The 23,786-nt window shown below is 45.5% G+C and overlaps 1 protein-coding gene and 1 non-coding gene across 3 annotated transcripts in view; both read left to right on the top strand.

Moving 5' to 3' along the window:
* The window catches only part of NCALD (neurocalcin delta), a 148,099-nt gene that overhangs the window by 106,878 nt on the left and 17,435 nt on the right, over positions 1-23,786 (top strand). The window lies entirely within an intron of this gene.
* Positions 11,980-12,110, top strand: LOC111823080. The gene has a single exon (XR_002826064.1). It is a non-coding gene; the product is annotated as a small nucleolar RNA SNORA41 (small nucleolar RNA).

A 23,786-nucleotide genomic window follows, 5' to 3' on the forward strand; every position in this document is an offset into this window, starting at 1 on the left:
CACCCCCACATGCCCATTCTGGGCCCTGGGAAGAGGGAGGAGGAAAAGTGAGCAAGTGGCTTCCTTTGAAGGAGATGACCCAGAAGTTGCGCATCTCAGTTTTACTCAGATCCCATTGGGCAGAACTTAGTCACATGACCATACTCAAGCCAAGAAACTTCGTGTGAAAAAAAAAAGAGAAACTTAGAGTGTAGGGTAGCCACATGCCCAGCTTGGGGACCTGTGTTACTAAAAGGAAGGAGTGATTGACTGTGGGAGACAAATAAAAGTCCCTGCTCGGCCACATCTGCAAATATTCCTGCTGCTCCAACGAGGAAGGTCTTCAAGGACACGGCTGCACCTCACCTTCTCAACACCTTGCTCATTGCGCGTGGCCAATAAATATTTGTTGATTGGGTGATTCGATTAATGTACTTTCATCCAAGAGATTTTGTGGAGGGATTTTATTATAATGCCTCAAACAAATACTGTTCAATCCCACGGTAAATACTTCAGAAAAAAATAAATGGCAAAGGATCCATAGTCACAGATGGGTTCTCCGTACACTTACCCACCCCTTCATGCTAACCTTGGGAGCCCGCCATAGTAAAACAGGTGCAAACCATAGACTCGGGCTAAATGGTTTGTGTTGCGGTGGGTCAGCCGCTTCATTGATGCTCCCAGAGATGAAGCTACCTCCCGGCAAATCTGCAGACCTTCATTCTGGGAACTAAACGCCAGAGGTTAGCGTGGTTGCGTGGCGTACAAACTGCTTTCCCTTCCGAATTCATCCTGCTCCACGGGACCGGGTTCCCAGCCTTCCCCTCCCCCAGGTGGCAGTCCGGCTGGTAGAATTGTTGTCTCTAGTCCATGAGGAAATGAAAACGGACGCTGCTGGAGGAAGTAAATAGAGCAGCAGTAAAGCGTCCCTGCCCTGATCTGAACATCTGTTCAAACTTTTCGCAGCTCCCATGAGAAGGGGCGGGACGCAGGCTTGGATCTATAAAGGAAAACCCCCATCCCCTGCACTCTGCTCACTGCCAATTTATGATCATTTGACCTCAAGCGGCCCTTATGATGCCTTTGAAGGGAAGCCAAGCTGGCTCAATAAATATGGTAAAACAAGAGGAGAAGGGCTGTTTGTCATATTCATGGGCGTGAACCTTTGCAGAACCTGGCGTCATGAGCTACTGAATTTAAATGACTGCTGCTTATGCCAGATGAGATATGGGTTCAGTATAGAGGGCACAGCCGCCCCTCAGTTTGAATCCCCAGGTTAAGGTAAAGTTGAGCTGCTCTGTACACTTGAAAGAAACAGCCTCCACGCTACGGTGTTGGAATTGCGCCGGTGCACACCGGCCTTTCTTCACGTGTCTGAACGAGCAAGGCGTCTGCTGAATCGGTTAAGACCGCCAGACGCTCTCCTGGAACTTGGCTACCGCAATCCAGATGTCAGTTTGCATTTGCTTTAGGGTGAACATTTGGCAGTATGGCCTTGGGCCAACCCTTTCCTCAGTGTGGAAGGCTCGGAGGAGCTGAATGCTCAGCTGGGCTCCCCACTGGCTCTTGTCTCCAGCTGCTTCAGGGCGCACTGGCCCGGAGGTAATGGGGCAGCGATAAGCATGATAAAAATAAAGTTCGTTGCTCGTCAGGCCAGCCAAGCCCCGGCTCTGTGTTCTTGGCATGACACATGGTTGGTATATGAGTTGTTCCACTGGGAGAAAAGGGATGAGATTTCTCTAACCAGGTCTAATCTGTGGATTGTCAATCAGTAGCTCATGGAGAACCGTGTCAGAACCAGGCTAACGGATGGGAGCCATGACCTTGGGTCAGCTTGTTTACTGACCCCATCTTGGCTAAGCTTTTGGGGTCTGGTACAGCCTTGGAGACACAGCGTCAAAATGCAGGACTGGCTGCTTTTTACTGAATTATTAAGGGGGAGGAAGCAGTGAGCATCATTAAATCAGGGGCCAGGTTGGCGCCTCCTCCGGTGTACCCTCCCAGCGATACACTCTGAGCCTCAAACGTTGCTGCCCAAGGCAAGCTTCGGGGGCAGCTGCACGGTTCCCCATTTTTTTCACACAAGGGGAGGAAATAATAGTGGCTACAGCTCCTGAAAATTCAGCCTGATAACCTGAAACGGTGACGACCCTTTTCTCATCTCATTTGGGGATTAATGTCTAGCTTTATGGCTCCCTGCTTCTTATTCTCCAGAACTCGTTGTGTGGCTGAACTGAAGAGTAGGAAGGAAAACCTTGCTCTCCGGGCCCTGAGAGCCGGCTGGTCCCTAGGATATTCTCAAGACCTACCTGGAAGTCAGATGCTTCATTTCACTGCTTGCAGTTTCCCCCGCGTACCAGGGAATTAAAGGCAGTCTCTCCCCCTCTTCCCCTCCCGATCCCTTCCCCCTCCTCTCTCCCTCAGTTTTCTTGTCTTTAAAGATGCAGACAACCTCTCTGGCATGTTGCCCAGGCTTCGGAGAGAGAATCTCTGTAAACATTTCTTCTAGCCATTGGCATAGAGGCACTGTATAAATCAACAAGACACTTTGTTGTAGAACTTCCTCATTATCAACATTCACTACTGTTTCGTATTATGAATGCTTCTTTGTCTTCAAAAAGCATTTCAGATTAAGCAATACTGTTATTGAAAATGCAGGAGGCACCTGCTTGTGGGCTTGGCTGGTGGAGTTGCAGATGGTTGCCATGAATATTACAAAGCCAGGTTCCTGCAGGTGAGTTAAAAATAGTAATTTATGGATCACGTTGGAGGTGGAAGTGGAGATTCAGCTTCCTTGCTATCCATTTGAGTCTCTGGATTTATCCTTTCTAGGGAAAAGAGCTTTGAGATCTACGTATGGCTCACCTACCCGATTCAGCTGGGATTGAGTTTTTTCTTAGTATTGGATGCATAGATTAAAATTTAATTACAAAATAAAAGTGTTCTGCATACGCTGTGTGCCAGGGCTATGCTGAGTACTGGAGATACTCACATATATAAGAACCAGCCTTGCTATCGAGGTGTTCATAGCCCCTCCAGGGCACTTTTATCTGTCGACAGCAACTCTCTTGTAATGCAGTGAGCACTATAATGAAGATATACGCTAGAGACACAGGGTGGGGGTGGGGTGGGATGTGGAATATATGGTGGGTAAGGGCACGTGGTCTTCGATGTCGGATGTATCGGGTTAAATCTGGACCTGCCATTATTAATTGGGATTAAAAGAAATACTGGGGTGACGACGAAGTGCTCAAGACAGGGTCTGACACCTAGAACATGTTCAGTGGATGATCATTTGCAACTGATGAGTAAGCAGTTGATCAAGGTTTATTTGGTAGAAGTCTGGGCAGCAGGAGGAAGCGTCGTGGAAGCTGAGACCACAGCAGGGGACCCGTGTGAAGAGGCAAGAGCTCACGGCTGTTTAAGAAGAGCCTGCCTCTCGTGTGGTTGGGGCAGGAGTGGGTGGAAAGAGGGTCAAGAGCTTTAGAAAAGACAGGGGCCAGATTGAGAATCAATTCGTAATGTCAGACTGAGAGATCAGACCTGACATGGAAGACAGTGGGGGCGTTATTGGCGTTTGCAAGCAAGAAAGTGGCACCGAGAGATGTGAGTTTTAAAAAAATAGCCTTTCTCATAGCTGAGTGTGAAACTGTCTGGAGGGGAGAATAGTCACAAAATGAGGACCCTAGTGCCAGCAAGAAGTTATGTCACATTCACTCCATCGGTATTTGGTGAAGGCCTATTGTTGGCATTTTGCTAAGAACAAATAAAGACAGAATGTGGGCAAGGGATGGAGAGAGGGAAAACAACATGTTTCTCTGAGATATAACTGATCAGAACTGGAGACTCTCTGGAAGCAGGGGTGATGAAGGACAAGAGAAAAATAATTTCAAGGGAAAATGAGATATTTTGCACCATTGGAATTCAAAATACTTCATCAGAGCTAGGAAAGAAAGACACTTACTTTTCTCTTTGCCTTTCTCCTCCCCCTCCTTCTTGGGAAAGAAATCTCGGGGACTAGTGACAGCCAGCTCTCTGAGCAGTTGGTCCACGGCCTTCTGAGGTCAGGTCGGGCTCTGCATTAGCTTCCAGAGAGATAATGAAAATTGAGTGGGCAGTGAGAAATTAACAAACAGCTTTGGACAATGTTCTCGTGGCTCACCAGGGCCCCTTGAATGCTCAACTGATCTTCTTTTTAAAAGAGAAATATCAGTTGACTTTGGAAAGTTACTTTCCTGTCAAAGTGGAAATGTTATGAGAGACGATATTAAATAATGGAAAATGTGAGGTTATTGGATGAGAGGTCGGGGACGGGATCGAAGGCCATCTTAGGTTAACAGTCGAGTGAGTGGTGATGTGTAAATATTGACATGGAACCCAAGAGGAAATAAGGAGAGGAAAAAGGATGACAGCCTGACATGGCTTTGCTGATTGGAAAGACGTTCATGAGGGAATAATAACATCTTTTTAAAAAGACAGGGATATAGGAGACTGAGGAGGGAGCCACTCTATCTTTGACTATGTTTATCCTTCCAAAAGTTATCAGCCACACCCTTATTGGAAAGATGGCATAATTTATTGCCAAGGTTGAATAAGAGTCAATAACTTACATATTGCGTTGTACAGAAAAGACACGTACACAAAGAAATTGCCAGGAACCATTCAGGGTGGTATCTAACCAAGTGCCAAATAAATGTCAGTCGTGGGTTGTCAAATATACCTCAGTAAAGCTGGAAATGTCATAGGATATGGTAGGCAGGGCAGTAGCCTTGGGGTTAGGAGACCTGTGTCAGGTCATGAATCTGTCTTCAGCTGGGTGACCATATGCAAGGTACTTCATCTCTTTGAGCAGCCATTTACTTGTTCATTGGATTCATGCATTTATTCAGGAAACACATGGACTTGCTCTGTGCCATGTGTCTGTGGTGGTAAAGACTATAACCTATTCAGAGAGACATACCGGGGTCAAGTTGCAGCTACGTCACTCACTTTGAGACCTTGAATTTATTTAACCCCTCTGAGCTTCCGTTTCCTCGTCTGTCAAATAGTGATAATAAATCCCAACCCATAGAGCAGTTGCAAGCTATTGTCAATGAGGAGATAAAGTGAGATTGTGTATATAAAACATTGAACTCATCCTGACACATAGAAAAAGCTTAAGAAATGATAGCAATGATCATTACTCTGGATACTGTACCAGTTGCTGGGAATGCAAAGGAGAGTGGGGGAGAGGGACACTGTGCAGGAAAAAGCAGACAATAGTGTCAGCCTGAACACCTCCCTGGACTGTTGGGAGGGTCCCTGAGGACATTAAGTAAAGAGCTTCACATGCCAATAACAGGCTGAACAAAGGAACGATGGTATGGCTATTACCAGTGGTTGGGGCATTGTCTAGACTCTAGAGTCTTCCCTTTTCCTGTTAGGATGGAAATTAGAGATAACCCCATGTGTCTTAAATAATCTGCACGTGCATTCCCTCACAAAACAAGAAGTCCAGAGGTGAAATGTGTCCAGGGTTGGTTATTTCTATGGTTTAATGATGTCACCAAGAGTCCATGTTTCCACTGCCATTCTCAGATGTTGGTTGACATTGGCTGCAGCAGCTCTAGACATTACCTCCTCGGCACACCACACCAAGGCAGAGATATCTCCTCCTTGTATCATAAGATCTAAGAAGCCCTTATCAGAATCCCACCCCCACCCTTGTACACTAGCCTGTAAGTCTCATTGGGCAAAATTGGATTCCATTTCTTTTCCTAAGCCAGTCAGTGATAAGATAAAGCTACTATAATTGGTTTATGTTAACCAAGATCCACCCTCCCGGGGCTGGGAATTCTTTCATTTCCTCCCCAAAACAAGGCATTGCAGAGGATGCAGACAGACCACCTGAACAAAATCCGGTTTCTGTTAACAGGGAAGGAAAGAGAAATGGTTGCTGGGTACCCACTTCAGTGTCTTCTACAGGCCCTATCTCTAGTCAGTCTCTGTATCTCCTAATTCCACCTCCAAAATAGCTTAGATTCACCCTGGTCTTTGCCCAAGTTCCCAACATCTCTTGCCTGGACTCTTGATTCCTTTTATCTCCGTCCCAACCACCCTTCAGCCTCAGTCAGCTCTTTACATAATGCAAGTCTGAATAGACCCTGTCCTAAATTAAAGACTCTTAAGACTCAATTCAGATGCAACCACCTCTTTGAAGATGCCCCTGATGTTTTATTACGGCTCTTTTATAGTCCTGATAAGGGACAGTTTTGCTTTTGAGCTATTTGCATATTTTCTAGGCCTCCTACTGTCTTCTTGGTCCAATATGGTGACATTGGCTACATGTGGCTATTGAATACCTGCAGCGTGGCTGGGCCCAAACTGAGATGTGTTTTAACTAAAAAAAAAAAAAAAGACATTTTGACTTTCAAAGATTTAGAACAACAAAAAAAGAGGAATTTAAATTTTTCCATTAATAATTTTAGAATTGATCATATGTTAAAATGATAATGTTTTGGATACATTGTGGTTAAATGTAATATCTTATTAAAATTCATTCCCCTGTTTCTTTTTCATTATTAATGTGATGACTATTTAAAGTTACCCACATAGTTCACATTTGTAGCTCACACCGTTGTCTGGGCACTCGGTTGCTCACGCTGACAGAGTTGGGGCCGCATCTTGTTCGCTCGTTATTCATTATGTAGCGCCCTTCCTGCCCCTCACGTCCATCAGAGTTGGAACCCACTCAAAACACTGTAGTTGGAGTGGGGTTTTTTGTGTTTCTTTTTTTTTCTCCCAGTGTTCTAACTGAGCTTTTTTTTAAGTTTGCCACATTTGGAAATTACTCTTCATTGTGGTTACTTCCAGGCACGAAGTTGTTATGAAACAATCCAATTGAAAGAGGAAAAACTAGAATTTAAAGATTTCGATTAAGTTTGCTTGTCTCTGTTAGTTTTCATTCTGGTTTAGCAGACATTCCTCAACAAATTATATCTTACACTTAAAAGGTAGGGGTGTCTCCATGACTACAGCCCCCAGAATTTTTAGTTATTTTTACAATTGCTATTAGGAATAAAGCAGTAGATGTAAATTATGTTCTTTCTATTCAATTCCACGAATTACAGCCGGCAGTTACTTCTTTTATTCATGGATAAAATAATTACATATAGACATTTAAAAACCATTTATTGTATTCTTAGCCAGGATCATTTAGAAGACCCAGGATTAGTTCTGTATTGTAGAAGACATTTAGGAGGAAATCTGTTTATAATGGCTTAATCGAATAAAAAAATTTTATATTTCATGCGCAAACATGAAGGAATTAAGTTTTATTACAGTAGCCAAAAAATGCCGTTGGAGGGAAATCATTTTTCCCCCCAGAAACGTCTTTAGAATTATAGTTTGAATTTGGAAATAAACCATATCCGTGGCCATAAATCATGTGCCAGAGACTACAACAGGCTCGTCTGGTTGCCTTCTGGCCAAAGGGCTGAGCGGCCTTTGCAAGCAGAGTGCTGCCTGCCCCTCCCGGCGCGGGGCGGGCTGTTCCCCTGGATGAACAGAAGCCGGCATGGAGTCCATTATTTTGTCGGTGGGGCGGCTCGGTAAGGCTCTTTGCCAGGTCTGGGGAAGAGCATTGTTTCCTGCGGCTTTGATCTTTTCTCACTCAGAAAAGCTCTGCCCCCGTGACATGTGGAAGCCGGAAGCCGGGTGGAATTCGGGGACCCTCTCCATTCATGGAGTCCCTATCCCAGGACAGCTGGGTAGTCCTTTCTCTCTTTTTAAAAAAATTACGGTAAAATATACATAACCATCTATAGACGGTTTTGCTTATCCATTGATCTGTTGCAGGACATTTGCATTGTTTTGGCTGTGTGTGGTTTTCAGTAGAGCGTGAAAATACTAGTATGTGATGACACGCTGGGCATTTCTACATTTGGATCTATGTCTGATGAATAAAAAGGAAACCCAGATGTTATCACCCTAAAAAAAGTCTGGCTTCCCTGCTGGAAAGAGAGCCTGCTGTGTGGCAGGACGTCATCGAGTGGAGACCTCCTTACAATTCATAACTCCTCGGGCCAACTGCAAGCGCCTGGCAGGAGGGGCACCTACCTCCTCGCCCAGCAAAGCTGCCGTGCAGGGGTGCTCACGGCCCACCACCCTGTCCTCGGCAGGGGGGCTCCGGAGGGTCTGGCAGAAAGCTCCAGCCACGTGCTGTCTGGTTGCTGGTACAGGAAAGGGAATTTTTAAAAGGAGGCAACCAATCGATGTGTTCCTCTCACATTGATGTTTCTCTCTGTCTTTCCCTTTCTCTTCCACGCTCCCTAATAATCAATGGGAAAATATCCTCAGGTGAGGATTAACAAAACCAAATAAAACAAAAAAAAAGGAGACTGGAAGTGACCCTGTCATTAGAATTGAAGCAGTTGGAGGAGGATTGCATATAGTCTTTGCTTAGGAAACGAGGCTTCTTTCGGTGTGTGCTGGCTACCATTTTATTCCGTGAGGTGATGTTAGTGGTGTTACAGCCAAAGACCTGGAACTATCCAAATCCTGTTCCTCCAACCCCTACTCCTCCCCGTGCCTTGGGAGCTATAAACACACAGACCTTGGACATGGAAGTGCCTCCTGTCATTAGTCAGGCAACCAGGCTTGACCTAATCTGTGGAGGGATTGGGTGAGGCTCCATCCTCAACTCAAATCTCAGTGCTTCCACCACTTAGCTGCTAAGCTGTGAGGGACAGAGTCACAGTACTATATCCTATATAATAAAGAGCTATGTGCAAATGGTCGTCACACCCTTGCGCCGGGGCCGGGGGACCTGAGGCTGCACCCCCTGCCCTGCAGGGCTTGATGGGGGTGGGGCCGGCCGGGTCTGGGTCTCATGCGATTTCAAGGCGTGCACAGATGGGCAAGGACTTGACTCTGGGCCCGCGGCACGCCCCAGACTCTGACAGGAGGGAGATTTTCATATACATTTTACTAATTTTCTTTCATCTCTGACACTTCTATTATAGAGAAAGGGCAAATAGCAATATTAAAATACTTCCTCTAATTAATTCCCTTTTAATGTGCACGAATTTCATGCACCGGGCCACTAGTATATATAGGGATGAGAGAGAAAGTGCCAGAAATTTCTGCTTATGTCTGGAGCCAGGTGAAAGCAAGAAGCAGAGGGAACGTATTGGACTTGAACAAAGTGTAGTCTTTTCTTTGGCGCATGAGTCTGCAAACTCACCCGGTGACAACAGTGCTTCTGAGTAGAGGCAGAGGGAAGGGCAAAGGTCCTCCTTCCTGTGTATATGTACAGGCATTTCATGTATGTTTCTCTCTGACAGCCACGTATCGCACACACTAGTGTCCCTGTTTTGCAGGTGACAATACCAAGGCTCTGAGAGTGTACGTGAGTAGCCTGCATACACGTGAGTGGCGGAGCGGGATTTAGACCCAGAGCTGTTGGACACCATCGTCTGTGATCTAAGGGTCATTCTGTAACATTCCTATTGTCAGACTTGGTGCCAGAAGCAGATCCACAGGCCTCCGCGCACTTGGCCCGTCAGCCCTCTTTCTAATTCTGTCCGGCGGGTGGAGCGGGAATTCTGTGCCAGGTGAGTTCCGACAGCGATGCTTTGCATCTTTTGTGATCATTCCTGAGCATGGAGGCATCTGCTCTGCAGAGCCTTTTATGAGGCTGAATTTAGAAACAGTTGAAGTAATTATCATATGAAAATTGTTTCCAAAAAAAAAGAAAGGAAAGAAAAATGACCTTAATTCCAGAATATCGTCATTATTTCGAGGGCTTCTTTCTAATCAACCTTCAAAGCCTGGTTAGAAATAAGGGTTAGAGAGCAAAGCAGTGGTTTTGACATTTTTCTAAAGGGATTGTAAAAGCACCAAGAGGCAAACCCAACCCCACCGCTGAGAAGATGCTGCCGACAATGACCAGAAAAAGGCGAGCAAGGAAGGCTGTCCGGCGTTTGCTTTGCAGTGAGCCACTGCACAGGCCGCAAGCACCTGCGCGGGGAGAGCAGCTCTGTGCTGACTGCCTGTTGGTGTTATTTTGTGTTTCATGTGTGATTTGACATGATTTTGTAGGTTATTTTTGGGGGGCAGTCTAGGAATGCTTACAAATGTTTCTGTGCAAATTAATGGCAGGTGCCTCTTTGCTTTACATCATTTCAGCTTATGAAAGGCTTCATGGGAATATGCTGTTTTCAGATAGCAAAAGCCTGTCATTGTATTGCACTGGGTAATTTACACAATACTTTCTCACACAGTACCTAATTGGATCCGTACCTTTTATTATTATTATTATTGTTTAAAGTATTACAAAGAGTAGTAAATATGTCTCCTTCCCCCCCCCCCCCCCCATTGACCTCCCCTACCTCCCGGCACATGCCCTCGCGCCCCTCTCTTCTCCCCCCCCCTCAGTGTCTGTGTCTATTGATTATCCTTATATACATGCATACAAGTCCTTTGGTTGATCGCTTACCACCACCACCCCCGAACCCTCCCCTGCCTTCCTGCTGTAGTTTGGCAGTCTGTTCGATGCTTCTTTGTCTCTGTATTTCTGTTCATCCGATTATGATGTTCATTATATTCCATAAATGAGTGAGCTCATATGATACTTATCTTTCTCTGACTGGCCTATTTCACTTAGCATAATGCTCTCCAGTTCCATCCATGCTGTTGCAAATGGTAAAAATCTCTTCTTTTTTACAGCAGCATAGTATTCCATTGTGTAGAATGTACCACAGTTTTCTAATCCACTCTGCAGACTGGTACAGCCATTGTGGAAAACAGTATGGCATTTCCTCAAAAAACTAAAAATGGGACTGCCATTTGACCCAGTAATACCACTTCTAGGGATATATCCCAAGAAAACAGAAACACCCATCAGAAAGGATATATGCACCCCTATGTTCATAGCAGCACAATTTATAATAGCTAAGATTTGGAAACAGCCTAAATGGATCCATACCTTTTAAGGTATGATTGGCATGCCCATTTTACACTTGCAAAACTGAGGCAGGACAGGTGAAATGACTTGCTCAGGGTCATTTAACTAGTAAGTGACAGAACAAGAACTCAAATTCAAACCTTTGACCTCAAAGTCCACATTCATTTCTTATCATCGTGCACCTCATTGCATGTCGGTGCTTCTGAGTTTCATCTTTACATCAGCGATCTGGAGCTTCTCTGAATTGTTTGCTCAATGACTTTCCCTCTCGGAACCTTAATTTCCTTACTGTAAAGTAGGGATAACTAGTGCAAAGAGTTATTGTGTAAAGTTAAGTAAGGTCATGGGTGTGAACTTGCTTGTAAAACTGTGAAGTGTTAGACTAGTGCAGTGGTCGGCAAACTCATTAGTCAACAGAGCCAAATATCAACAGTACAACGACTGAAATTTCTTTTGAGAGCCAAATTTTTTAAACTTAAACTATATAGGTAGGTACATTGTTATTAACTTAATTAGGGTACTCCTAAAGCTTAGGAAGAGCCACAATCAAGGGGCCAAAGAGCCGCATGTGGCTCGCGAGACGCAGTTTGCCAACCACGGGACTAGTAGGTCTTCATTTTCAACCCCCTTCCTTTCCTTAAACGTGATACTGAGCTGCGTGATGATAGCAGGTCCTTGGAGTCTGGTGCAGCCGGATTCAAAACTGGCTCCTCCCCTTGACTATCTGTCTGATCTCAGAGAAATTATTTAATCTCCCTAAACCTCAGTGCCCTCATCTGCAAAATGGGTGAATTGTGCTTCCCTCACAGGGTTGCTACAGGGATGAAGTGAGATAATGTATGGAAAGCATTTAGCACATTGCTGGCGTGTGACCAGTAATGAAGTGGGAGTGATCATTGGGCTTGGGGACAGAGAGGCCCTGATGAGTTGGAGACATCAAGTAGCAGGTGATTGTGATAAATGCCAAATAGTGGGGGGAAGATCAGACTTGGGGAAGCACACCTACTCACTCACTCCCTTGTGATGTCACGTGGTAATGAAATCTTCCCTCCCACTTCCACAGCGCCGGGTCTGCAGCTGTTCATGGTGGCACTTGTGGCATTCCTCTGTGGGAAAGAAATTGTTACACGATTACACACCTCTGTCTCTGCAAAACAGAGAGTGGGTATCTGTGTGACAAACACAAGAAAAAATCTTTCCCCCAAAAAGAATTGTTTAACTGAGTCCTATCAAGAAAAGATGATAATTAGAAAGACAGCTGGGCTGTATGCCCTCGTCCATCGTATCCGATTTTGTATGTTGAAAGAAAATTTGACAGTGTATCAGTGAGGCTGTGAGACTAAAAGAAAATATTTTGTTGACTGATTTCCTTACCCTGCATGTCAGTGACCAAGTCTCAAAGCTTATTTCTACATAATTGAAACTGTGTTTGCTAAAGCAGGACGATGGGTGAGCATCACAAGTCGGATTCATGTGCATTTCATGTCGTGAGAGATGAGCAGGTAAAATGGTGAGTGGAGATCATCAAAAGCAGAGCAATTGAGTGATTCTGAATCAATGGTGTGGCATTCATAATAGAGTGGTGAGATTTTCTCTTTTCTACAATTGCTAAATTTTATTTTGCTCATTTAAGTCAGATTCCTCAGCCCAGGTGCGGGGCCTGTCGGTGAGTTGGCCTTCCCGGTGACAGGACCACTCGGGCCTCCTAGAGCCTTCAGCACTCTCATCCACCCACCCCAGGGCGCTGCCTAGGTAGTGTCGTCTTCTGCGTGTGCTGAGAGGTTCACAGGGCCAGGCAGCACTGCCGTGTCCTGCTGCTGCAGTGGGAACACATGGTCAGTAGAAATCCTCACGGGTTATTTCCTGACTAAGCTTAGTCTTGACAGTGAAGACAGGGGGTAGGTAAACCAGAGGTGAGACCGGGTCCCTATCCCGCCTGAAACTCCAATCCTGAGATTTTTAAAATTTGATAGGGAGAAACGTTTTTTGTTGCTTTGTGTTTTTTTTTTAAGTTCTACAAGCTGCATCTGTCTTGCTAGGGATGGAAACTTCCCTACCTCGTTGGGGTTATTTCCTTGACGATGAAAACCACACACTGTAAAGCCAGGATTCTCCTTGGAAACGGAAATGTCTACAATGCTCTAGTTCCTAGTTACATTTTTTTGTTTTGTTTTGGGAAGAGGTGCTGTTGAGGGGTATCCAGCTGGCACGGCAGAGATAGGGTTCCAGTCTAGGTCTGTATCCTGGGGGACGTTTTTCTTTCTCTTAGCCAGCTGATCCTGACTCTACCACCATCAAAAAAATAAATAAATAAAAAATCCTGAGGCTACTTTCCGTTTTCTAGGAAAAACAATACAAGAAGAAAACCAATACTAATACCATTACTGGTAACCTTTGACCTGAGACAAAAGAAAAATCTCAGCTCCCCAGATATTGTTAGGAGAAGGAAAACTCACTTCAAAGTCCACAGACATGAACTCTGGGTACTACCAATGGAACAATTGCCGACTAACACCAGTAGGTATAAATGTTCTAGTGCCTTCTGCTTAACAGAATTCTGGAAAGTGACACAGCAATGTCTCACCCTCTATGGTCCTTAGGAAACAGGCTCAACAGAATGGAGCCATGGTTTCTTAAGCATCTACCACATGCTGGCATCTTTCTCTGAGCCACAGAGAGAAGCAGCAACAAAACTCTGGAGATATGCTTACTGGTCGCTTGGAAAAGGAAGGACAGAGGAATGGAGAAAGTAATAACCTCCACCTGAACAGCAAGTAAGATTTCAGCAGGTAGAGAAGGAGAGAGGCATTGACTATTGGGAGCCACTTCCATGTTTACAACGGGTTTTATGTTTATCTCTCATGAGCTTCCTCCACTAGACCACTGTGAGGATGGGGGTGACAGTAAAAGTGCTTGGGCAGCCCTGGCAGGTGTGGCTCAGTTGGTTGAGCATCCTCCCATGCACCAAAGTGTTGCCGGTTTGATTCCTGGTCAGGGCCCATGCCCAGGTATCAGGTTTCGGGCTAGATCCCCAGTAGGAGGACGTGGGAGGGAGCCGATCAATGTTTCGTTCTCACATCAATGTTTCTCTTTCTCCCTCTCCCTTCCTCTCTCCCGGAAAATAAATAAATATATATATATATTAAAGTGGTTGTGCAAGTTCAGGATAGAGTAAGGAATTTGGTGATTTCGATGAGTTTGGGGTGTGACCTTGAAGGGCCCTGACTACCAGGCCATAAGGTTTAGCCTTTAATCTGCCATCAGCAGGGAACATGGAAGATCTCTGAGAAATAACATGGCATGATCAGATAGAGAGTCTTAAACTTGGAGAGCAGTTAGTATTTCTGAGTGTAGGTGGAAGATAATGAAGGCCTAGAATAAGGAATGGTGGCAGTAATCTATACTAATAATAGAGGAATGTGCAAATTGTCCAGGATGCCGTCACAGTAACAGTAACGACCAAACAGCAGGCTGCATGGGGTGACAAGGCTGGCAGGGGGGTTAGTGAGGGACGACCAAATGACTGAACAACAGGCTGCGTGGGGCAACCAGGCTGGTGGAGAGGGGGGCAGTTGGCAGCCACCAGGCCAGCAGGGGGGGCAGTTGACCAGGCTGGCGGGAGGGGCAGTTGGGAGCGACCAGGCTGGCAGGAGGGCAGTTGGGGATGACCAGGCCATCAGAGGGGGGCAGTTAGGGGCAACCAGGCCGGCGGGGGGTGGGGGGGCAGTTAGGGGCGATCAGGTAGGCAGGCAGGCAGGTGAGCAGTTAGGAGCCAGCAGTCCCAGATTGTGAGAGGGATGTCCAACTGCCAGTTTGGCCCGATCCCCAAGATCAGGCCTAAACCGGCAGTCGGACATCCCCCAAGGGGTCCCAGATTGGAGAGGGTGCAGGCTGGGTTGAGGGGACCCCATGCATGAATTTCGTGCACCGGGCCTCTAGTTAGAAATAAAGTTGAGAGACAAGGATTCTCCTATGGCTATTTTTGTCTTTTTTCCCCACTAATAAGTAGAATTTTGTTTTTCTTTTTCATAAAGTTCATTCCTTTTTTCACCTCTGACCTTCTTATGAAAAGCTGGTTAACAACAAACAAACAAACAATAAAACAACTAAGAACCATTTTCCCCCAAGTAAGGAGGGGTTCAGTTAATTATTTATATCCCACATCTGTTGATGGCATCCAGTTTGTTCCTAACATACCATTCTTGTCCTACCAGACCCTGGGAATGTGTTACAAGCCCTCCTTTTTGGGGCTGGATGGCTCATTGGTCATGGGGTTTCTTTGAGACAGTTCTGATTCTGCCCAGTTCCATGTAGCCCCCCCCCCCCCAACCCAGCCTCAGGAGAGAAGACCAGAGAAAAAACACAATATCCTACTCTCCATCAGCTGCTTCTCTAACAGAACGAATTTGCTTAATTTCAGGTTAGAATAATGACTTCTGTGCAGGGACAACTCAGCCAGGGGTCTGGCAGGAGTCCCTTCTGGGTGCAAACACACAAATGCTTTAGCATCTGGCAGGTGACCCTAAGGAGGCAGTCAGGCTGGAAGCTAACAGTCCCTCCCTCCCTCCTTCCTTCTTTCCTTCCCTCCCTCCCTCCCTCCCTTCCCTTCATCCTTTCTCTGTCACTTTCTTGCTCTTGTTCTTTCTAATTCTCCATTAAAGCAAGGGGGAGAGTTCTCTCAAATCATCAAGGCTCATCTTGTAAACAACCCACTAAACTAAACCCTATCTCGTTCAGATTAACTGTCGACATTTATTGAGCACCTGCTAGATGCCAGACACAATATTGAACTCTTCCCATTCATTGGGATCCCTTTTTCTCACTTAGTCCTTCAGACAGCCCTATGAGAGAGGTATTATTATGCCAATGTTACTGTAGAAGAATGAGACAGAGGGAGACGTCAAATGACATTCCCAAGGTCACATAACACGGTATATAATAAGAACTTCAACTTAGTTCTTCTGCTACCAAGACCAATTCTCTTTCCACAGTCTTCCCCTGGAGAACACAAAAGGTGCAAGAGGTTAAAAGAAATAACTTGATAGTCTCTTCTTGTTAGCCAATTAGTGGACTTCTCACTGTACACACAGTTGATGAACAAACACGAATATTTCAGCCACATTGGCCAGGATAGGGAGTGATCGCTCAATACATCCCACAGAAGCAGCCATTCCAACTCCCAAAGTGACTGAGCCCAAGATAAGGAGGGTGTGGGAGTGGGGAGGGTGTCCCGATCCTGCTCCCCTGGGACCACAAGTGACGTGGCTTTGTCATGGCCGTCAGCTTCTCTAAGCGCCTCATCCTTGGAATAAAGCAAAGATATAATATCCCTCTTCCAACTGTACAGTGAAATTATGAGAATAAAATGTTATTGAAAATGCTCTGAGCTGCCACCAGAGCCATATTCCCTTCTCCCCCTATCCTGTGTAGGAGACTATTTTTATAAGCATAGTCATTCCAAGCCAGGAAACAGTAGATGTTAAACACATGTTTGCTGAATAAATAAAAAAATGATGAACTATTCTTAGACTGTATGGAGGGGCTTGGATCAATTAACTGAATGCATTTGTGGCCCCTAGAGGATGTCTAAAAATGGGGACTTGAGCTGCTCATGTACCTCTGGCTGCTAGTTCAGTGAGGAGGCCTGGATGCCCACAGCTGATCTATTTGCCCTTCTCAGTCTGTGACAGCTCACTGTTCTGCTTTAGGGTTTTATTGTAACCCAAAGTGATAATTCCTGTCTTTTCAATAAGAGAATATTTAGTACCTTTAGCTAAACAGACACATATTGCAATTGGATTTTCACAGGAGTCAGCCAACTTAGGTAGGGTCTCAGCCTGTGGCTGCCCTGGGGAATGTGGAGGGCCTCAGTGCCCCCCAGTCTTTCCCTCCCTGCAGCCAGCCCTGACCTGGCATCTGTCCCCGACGCCCAGACAAGTGCGTATGCAGTGGTCTGATGGCCAGGAGGTCTGATAGCGAGGGGACACGTGCTCCTCATCTGGAGCCCTGACTTGAGACTCCAATGATTTCTTCCTTTGGGACAGCTTTGTCGTTTCTGCAGATCCGGAAGGTGGCCATTTGGTATGGCCCTGTGTGCTCACTTAGGGATAGTGTGAGCATGCGATTGATATCAATTCACCTCCAGTTGCTGGCACTGTGGGAGGATTTGGTGGAGAAGTCAGCCATCAGCTAGACTTAAAGTAGCAGGGAAAGGTGTGGGCATGAAAGTTCAGGAGGAGTGGAGGCTGAGAAGGGAGAGGGGGCATTTATGTGCTGACAATAGTTGCACTCGTAAAAGAGCAAGGTGGGTGTGCCCTCCTAGGTGCGAGAGGGAGCAAATGGCAAGCTTGCAGGTGTGTATGCCTGTGACACAGGCAGGCCAGAGGGAATGGGGTGGAATTCCAAATCCAATTTCAATTCCAGTTCAATACTAATCTTAGCTGGTGTGCAAACTCTTGAAAAAATGCATGGTTAGGATGTAAAGGCGCAAGAGGAAAATGGCTTTTTGGAGAATTTATAAGGGAGGGTCTGGAGACCGTAACAATAATCTCTTTGCTATAAATACTCCCCAAAGAATCTGGGAGCCAGGATTGAATTGAATGCCAAAGGAACAAAAGAAAAGTGGAAGCAACCTAGTGTCCAACAAGGGAGAGTCATTAAGTACATTTCAAGCAATGGAATATGAAAGGGCTGTAAGCCTCATGTTACCAGTTACCTACCCAATGCAATGCTTGGCACTACGTCAGTGCTAATACTGTTTGTTGAATCAATGAAAATTCTGCAATTTAAAATGATAAGACACATCCATAGGTAGAACACCCACAGTATACTTTCAAGTGAAATGAAGATTACAGAATAGTGTAGTATGATCCCATTTATGGTCAGAGTGAACAAATTTCATGTCTCTGCATTTAGATGTCTAAGAAGATATAGACAAAGAAAACTATTAATAGTGCTTATCTTCTATGGAGTGCTGTTGGATCAGAGCAAGAGTGTTCATGTTCTCATGTCCACATCCTCTTGTTCCTTACATTTTTTACAATAATGATGTAATGCTTTGGTAATCAACAAAACCAAAAATGATATTTCCATTTTGAGGGGAGAGGCAAAGGGCGGTTGTTAGATAATATTCTATTCAGATTCTTCACAGAAATATATGTTCTGTGGGCAGTTATGTGGTTGCACTTTATTTTTATGAAAAATAAAACATTGGAAAGCAGACCAACACCAGGCCCCTTGCACACTGAAATGCAGGTTCTGTAGACAAGGCCCCAGGTGAGCCCTGCTCACCTGAGAAGAGCAGGTGGGTTTCCTGGGCTTTATCTAAGCACGGGGGAGGCGGAAGGACTTGTTTCCCCTGAGCCTCCTGCTCACTATGTATTTCGTACCAGTTCAGTTCTCATCTCAAACTCTGTCACCTCTTTGCCAGGTGTGTGACCCAGAGTCACAGGTGGGCCACTCACTCTGGAGGTGCAGGTCCCCATTCTCACTGGGAAGAAGGCCTCCCTGCAAGCAGCGGCTTCGTGACAAACCTCTGGCAGTCCCAGCAAAGCCATTTTGTGATCCAGTTGAGGTTGTAGGAAATATAAGTCTGGTTTCCTAATAACATTTGTTCTTACCAGAGGCTTTGGTCAAGATAAAATTCAGCTAGGGATTGTTCTATAACTTCACTTGTCCCTCTTTAATATTTTAATTTTTCCCTTCAGGCACCACTGTGTTTTATGTCTTAATTTGCCCATTATATATAAATATGTCAGTTCATATATATGGTGTCCTTTCAAACGTCCACTGAGGGGCAAGTTCCATTGAAGAGAAATTTCTGAAGCAGTGTGATCTTCAGACTTTTGTTTAGTCTTTTTTCCTCCCCAGTGAGAATCAAAGACAAATGACCTAGAAATAAAGTTGCTGGATTTTAGCCACCTGTAAAATAAATTCAGATGGTTAAAGGATCTGAGGTTCAAGTCATTATAAATGAATGCTTGCTCCCATCCATCTATAACTCATCATTTCTTCCCTGCATTTTAGGAACTTTTTTCTAGGTATGTTTTCATAATTTAGACATTCCATTGGTTAAAAATTAGAGGACAAGATTACATGCCCCAAACAGGCAAACATTTTTAACTAGAGGCCCAATGCACTAAATTTGTGCAAGGGGCTCGGCCCTTACAGCCCTGGCTTCGTTCGGAAGTTCATCTGGAAGGATGTCCAGAAGGATGTCCGGAAGGTCTAATTAGCATACTGCACTTTTATTATTACAGATTGTCCTGATCTCTTCCTTAAACCACTGCGGGTTCTGTGTTCTTTGTTGTAGCTGAGCTTGACTTTAGCTGCTCGCATCTTGTAAATTCCATTTTAGGAGACCTCAGAGCAGATGGCACTGAGACTTTTCCTTTGAAGCTAACCAGGGTGTCCAGGATGAGCTGTGGACTTTTCCCTGGAGAACCTAACGCTGGGCCCTTAGGAGTTAACTCCCGGAGTTTTTTCGAACCTGATGAGGAACTGCAGGAATGAAATGCTGCGATCTTTCTCTCCACAGAGACAAAAAAAAAACAACAAAGAAGGGCGCACACGCATTCCACAGGCTGCCGCCAGTCGCCATTTCCTTTCCCTGTGGCATCACTTTTAGGAGCTGTGCTTTTTTTTCCCTTCTTCTTCTTAAATAGAAAGTTAACTTCATATTTTAGATTCCTGGTCATGGTTCTCGGTTGGTGGTTTGATGTCTTCTCTTTTTGTATATTTTCCTTTTTCATCTGTGGTCAATATTAACCCCAGATTTATTGTTTGGGAGACTGGATGTGACCCAAAATAGGCCGGGCAGTTCCACATTACCCTTGTCAGAGTGAGTTACTGAATAACAGAATGCGGATGGCAACAGAATCGATGTGCATTGCACTTAAAGGTAGCACAGACTCAGCAAAAATTAACAGATATATGTTATATATACTACATACATCAGTGATGGCGAACCTTTTGAGCTCAGCGTGTCAGCATTTTGAAAAACCCTAACTTAACTCTGGTGCCGTGTCACATATAGAAATTTTTTGATATTTGCAACCATAGTAAAACAAAGACATATTTTTGATATTTATTTTATATATTTAAATGCCATTTAACAAAGAAAAATCAACCAAAAAAATGAGTTCGCGTGTCACCTCTGACATGTGTGTCATAGGTTCGCCATCACTGACATACATTATATGGGATGTACATTAGGCATCTCAGAATTAACACGTGCACAACTGAGCACAGATGCCCATGCCCTGCCTCACCCACACGCCCTGCTTCTCCTGCCCTTTGCCCATTTCAGCAAGTCTCAACTTCACCCTGATACTCCCTTAGGGCAACACCTTGGAGTTAAGCTGGACTGCTCCCTTTTTTCACACCTTACATTATCCAATTCTGTTAACTCCTAAAAGTTTGGTCCAATTGTCACCTCCTTTGCCACTACCGCCAGCTCCAGCGACCCTCATCTCTTGCCTGGATCACTGCAGTGGCCACCAAGCTGGTCTCCCCACCTCTGCCCTCACCCTTCCTTAGCTTACTCTCAGCACCGCAGCCAGAGCGGTCCTGGTAGAATATAAATCACTCCTATCACCTCTCTGCTAAAGTCGTGCAGGGACTCCGTCTCACTCGGAGTGGAAGCCCAAGTCCTTCCGGTCACTCCAGGTCTCACATCATCTGGCTCTCGTCATGATTCTGATCTCACCTCCTTCACTTTCTCCTGCCCTCCCCTCCCCCGTATCCTGGAGCATGCTAAGCATGTTCCTCTTCTAGACCCTTCTCGTTTGCTGTTTTCTCTGCCTGGAATAGTTTTCCCCTGATATCTCCATGGCTACCACCTTCACTTCCTCTGGTCTTTTTCAAATATCACTTTCTTAGTGGGGCCTTCCCTGGCTTTTTATTTAAAACTAGAGGCCCAATGCACGAAATTTGTGCACGGGTACGGTCCCAAGGTCTGGCCTGAGATCAGAGCCATCTTCCCCGGCTGCTGGCAGCCGGCCCCGCCCCCTGCCGCCACCTACCCCCGGCTCCCCGTTCGCCATCAGGTGATCAGAGCCCGTTGACCGGGGGGAGGGAGCCTTCGCTGCCCCGCCTGGCCTCCCCAGTCCGGGTCGCACACAGGGCGCCCGGGCAGGCCGGCGGATCGCTGCTGCCCCACCAGACCGCCCTGGGTCGGGTCGCACACGGTACGCCCGCCGCCCCGGGTCACAGATAGCAGGCCAGGATGGCGGCGGGGCAGGCGGGATGGCGCTGTCCCGCCCCACTGCCCCGGGTGGCAAATAGCAGGCCCAGATGGCGTTGTCCCACCCTGCCTGCAGTATGCAAATTAGCCGCCATCTTTGTTGGTGGTTAATTTGCATATCATGCTGATTAGCCAATGGGAGGCGTAGCAAAGGTACGGTCAATTACCATGTTTGTCTATTATTAGATAGGATAAACAACCATCCACCCACCTTGGTATTCCCTGACCCCCTTCCTTCTTCACTTTTCTCCATGGCACACCTCCATCTAGCATTTCACTTATTTATCCAATTTATTGTGTCTCCTGCACTAACTCCATGAGAACAGGGTTTTGGCCTGTTGGCTTCCTGCGGAGCCCCCAGTGCCTAGACCCGTGTCTCGCTCCCAGCAGACACTCAGCACATATGTGTGGAATAAATGAGTGCCAGTAGGAAGCTGTCTCCTCTCTCCTCACTGCTTCTTTCTGACATTTTTAGGGGACTGTTGTCTTAATTTCTGTGTCCTTTGTTCCTGGAGCTAGTCGGGCATAGTAGGAAAAAAACAGTAGACAGCCTCATACAACTCGAACTTACCATTTGGCTCTCTCATTCACAAGCTGTGTGACTTGGGACAAGTCACTTAACCTCTCTGAGTTTTCATTTCTTTGCTTATAAAATATGGAAAGCCTTCCTGCCTCCCACTCAGGATTGCTGGAAAGGTTCAATAGAATCCTATGTGAAGGGCCGTCAAGGGTAAGACGCGGTTTTCATTTTGCATGGTGTGTGGCCTGGCTGAATGCTGGAGCTTTACATATATGCCTGTCTCATTTAATTCTCACATCACATCAGTGAGATACGAAGTCATACTACTGGATCCATTGTAAAGATGAGAAAACTGAGGTGCACCAAGAAGTTCAGTGGATTACCCAAGAGTCTAGGCAACAACGGAGCCAGGCTTTGGACCCAAGCATTTTTATTCAATGGCCTGAGATTCCCCCCAGTATGTTCTCCTGGCACAAAATAAGTATTCTGATGACTGTGGAGTAATGAAAAAGGTTTCACCTGAGGTGCAACTTTTGTCAGCAGACTATTTTTCTCTTGACTGCTAATTAATGTGGCATTTCCCTGATGTGATTTTTTTCCTCCCTCTTCAACTCAAACAGGCAGAAATTCCCGTCTTTCAATAGAAAAAATGTATTGTCGGACATGCCTCTCTCTTTCCTCTCCTCCCCTGGGAATGCAACTCTATCACATGTCCGCTGAGGTTTTTGTCCTTCAGACTAACCAAGTCCAGATGGTTTTCGCAAGTTCAGCATCGTGGGTCGCAAAGCGTTTGTAGTTATCTACTGAGACACGTTCTGGACTAAATCGTAAACACCCGCTCCCCAAAGGACTCCCCGCACACTCTTCTCCCTTGTTTGTGCGATGGCCTGTCTGTGCTAATGAACTTGTAAATGTGGTTTAATTACTGTTTACCGAAAAATAGCTGCACACACATCAGTCTCGGTGGGAGACGTAGCCCAGATGTTGAGGCCATTTGTTTCTGGTGCAAAACAGCTAATAAATGAGAAGAGCTTTTTTTAAACATTGGGAAAGGAACTTTGGTTTGGTTTTATATATTTGGGGAAGTAGATCATTTCTTAAGAGAGTGGATTTAAATATTGGAATGGCACTTTCTCCCCCCGCCCCCCCGAGGCCAGGCACACGGTGATGTGCACAGAGCCACAGTGTCATAAAAAGCATAATAATGGTGATTTGATGGAACACCACACCAAAGAGCTATATTCCGAAGAACTCCCCAAAAGGAAAACTCAGAATTGCTTGTAAATTCCGGCAAATGTTTCAGAGCTCTGTAAACCCATGTATTATGTATTACCTCATGTTTCTGAATTCTTGCCTCGGGCAAATTGCCAACTTAGCAACTAAATGACAGTTTGACAATTCTAATAAAAACCAGCCTCTCTATCTTTGCTTGTATTCCTTCAGGAAAAAGAAGAAGAAGAAAAAAACAACAACATGAGAGGGGAGTGAAAGTGATTGGAAGCTTCCATTTATGAATTCTGTTTGTGCTCCAGTGGAGTTGGAGTTGAGTTTTATGCATAATAAAATTCAACTCTTGCGTAATAAAATGCTTGCCTGCTCTGTTCTCCCTGCCCCTCCAAGAAGCCGGCCTGGGAGCCAGAGAGGGACTAGGTCTGCCTCCAGTGCAGACCTCGGAAAACCAAAGTCACCAGGGCAATTAGTAAGGGGTGCTTGTCACATCCTGAACTGTGGCTATTATGAAAGAAGTCTGAGCAGTGTGAGATGCAAACGCTGCCCTCCAGGAATTTATTTTAGAGGGAACAACAGTCAGGTACACAGACAATTCAATATAAGAGACCCCAAGAGTGGGAGGTGGGGGCAATGGGTGAAGGTGGTCAAAGGGTGCAAACTTCCAGTTATAAGTTCTGGGATGTAATGCATGGTGACTAGTTAACAATACCGCCTTGTATACTTGAAAGTTGCTAAGAGAGTAGATCTTACAAGTTTCTATCACAAGAAGAAAATTGTAACTATGTGTGGTGGTTGGCATTAACCAAACCTATTGTGATGATCGTTTCACAGTATATACGTATTATTAGGTTATTATGTTGTACTAGAGG

The sequence above is a fragment of the Myotis lucifugus genome, unplaced genomic scaffold (genome assembly GCF_000147115.1).
Source record: "Myotis lucifugus unplaced genomic scaffold, Myoluc2.0 scaffold_385, whole genome shotgun sequence".
NCBI lineage: Eukaryota > Metazoa > Chordata > Mammalia > Chiroptera > Vespertilionidae > Myotis > Myotis lucifugus.